The sequence below is a fragment of the Hemicordylus capensis genome, chromosome 3 (genome assembly GCF_027244095.1).
Source record: "Hemicordylus capensis ecotype Gifberg chromosome 3, rHemCap1.1.pri, whole genome shotgun sequence".
Classification (NCBI taxonomy): Eukaryota; Metazoa; Chordata; class Lepidosauria; order Squamata; family Cordylidae; genus Hemicordylus; species Hemicordylus capensis.
This window is the reverse complement of record NC_069659.1, coordinates 239,084,211-239,086,217: the sequence shown is the minus strand read 5'-3', so window position 1 is coordinate 239,086,217 and position 2,007 is coordinate 239,084,211. Positions and strand designations below refer to the sequence as shown.

The following is a 2,007-nucleotide window of genomic DNA, read 5'->3' as shown; positions in this document are numbered from 1 at the left end:
ATTTAGCAACTGTTCAGATGATAAGAACTTCTAGAGTAGAATGACAGAAAAAACATCTCCCCACTCCCCTTTTTTCTCTTTGACAAATTTGTAATGACATGTCAGCAGCAGTTGCTAATTTCAAAGTATATTCAGGGAAATTCCATTCTTATAATTAAATGCATTTCATTAAATGGGGGAAAAGTTACATTATCCTTGGTCCTAGTCTCTAACCTAGTATTTAATGATATATTCTTTCCAGCAATAGCTCATCTTAGCTCATCTCTGCTCTGAATGAATTACAGTTATTAAGCTTTCTGGAACTGTAAAATGTGCTAGAAGTGACCATATTGTTTGCCTTTCCATATTTATAGCTGGAAGCTGTGTGGGGACCCAATTCATATTTTTTGTAGTTTTTCAAAGGACAAAGGGGTACCATTGACACCTATGACAGCTTCCCTCCAGAGGGATATGTGTGTTTGTGTGTGTGATTTTTATCAGCTCTATAGCACAATGGGAGAAGCTCAACCATAGAATCATAGGCCGCATTCACACATTAATGCAGAACCACTGTTGAATGGACCAGAGGTTCTATAGACGTTAAGTGTGAATGCATGCAAGTTGGGTTTGGTGTGGCGATGAAAGTGAGGGTTCAGATTTGGAACTCCAATTTGAACCCTTGGGTTGTAGTGCATTTCATTCGTGCACCCTGAGGTTGGATGCAGCCTGAGTGTTGTCTGAATTTGGAACCTCAGGTTGCACCCCCTGGAACCAGAGTTGAGGAAGGAAGCTGCTCCCTCAATTCTGGTGTTATTGGCTGTGTGGACTGTCCTTCATGGAAGAACTGGCCCACACAGCCAGTTTCCCCTCCTCTCTGCAGTCTCGCTGACTGCAGAGAGGACACTCTCCCTGTCATCCGAATGTGGACAGGAGAATGTGGGAAGGGAGGAACGGAACTGTGAGTCCATTGGAGTCTGTGAGTCCCATGGTTCTGCATGATATGCAAGTGCAGCCAGTGAATGTTATAGTTGGAAGTGGCCTTGGAATCCTTCAGTCCAACCCACCACCATCCCGCTCACCTCTCCACACTGTGGAGTTAATTAAATCACACCACCTCCAGAGGAAATCTGTCACAGATGCCAGTTTACTTTACCCCCTTGCCCCCACCCCCAACAAACTACAAAGGGAAAACAATGTGTTTGAAGTTATGTTTAGTTTAGTCTTTAGTGAAATGTTTATCTGCTTTAGCATGTAATAAAACATTGATAAAGATTTGATGGAAACTTGACTTGTTAAGTTGCTATTTTTGTATGACCACCTACCACTAAAAATATAAATTTTGTGGGATAACCACACATCTTTAAGAGCCACATTACTGAGGCATGAAAGTGAAATCTCTATAACTGAGAATCCTAAGATAGGATCAGCAACGGGCAGCCATAGGGCCCAATATACCCTCTGAGTGTACAATCTAAAATATCCATTGTGAATTCACATAAGACATGTGAGAGTAGTAGCTGTGGATATAGATTTTGTTAGCAGTCCACTTTAGAGAGCAGCAGTATATCAGCAGCACATATCCTGAAATTGGAACGATGCAGAGAAGATTAGTATGGCCCTTGCGCAAAGATGACATGCAAATTCCTGAAGAATTCCATATTTTTATGGGAGGACAGCTGGTCTTGTGGTAGCAAGCATGAATTTGCTAAGCAGGGTCTACCCTGGTTTGCATTTGAATGGGAGAGGCTACATGTGTGAGCAACTGTAAGATATTCCCCTTAGGGGATGGGGCTGCTCTGGGAAGAGCATCTGCATGCTTGCATGTAGAAGGCTACAAGTTCCCTCCCTGACATCTCCAGATAGGGCTGAGAGAGACTCCAGCTTGCAACCTTGGAGATGCCACTGCCAGTCTGTGTAGACAATACTGAGCTAGATGGACCAATGGTCTGACTCAAGCTTCCTATGTTCCTAAGAGAGTGGCAGAGACTTTATGCACCACTCTATTAATGCTACAAAGTGGATCAAAAG

The 2,007-nt window shown here is 42.9% G+C and overlaps 1 non-coding gene across 1 annotated transcript; it reads left to right on the top strand.

Moving 5' to 3' along the window:
- Window positions 1-1,540: 1,540 nt before the first annotated feature.
- Window positions 1,541-1,643, top strand: LOC128352653 (U6 spliceosomal RNA). The gene has a single exon (XR_008320553.1). It is a non-coding gene; the product is annotated as a U6 spliceosomal RNA (small nuclear RNA).
- The last annotated feature ends 364 nt before the right edge of the window (window positions 1,644-2,007 follow it).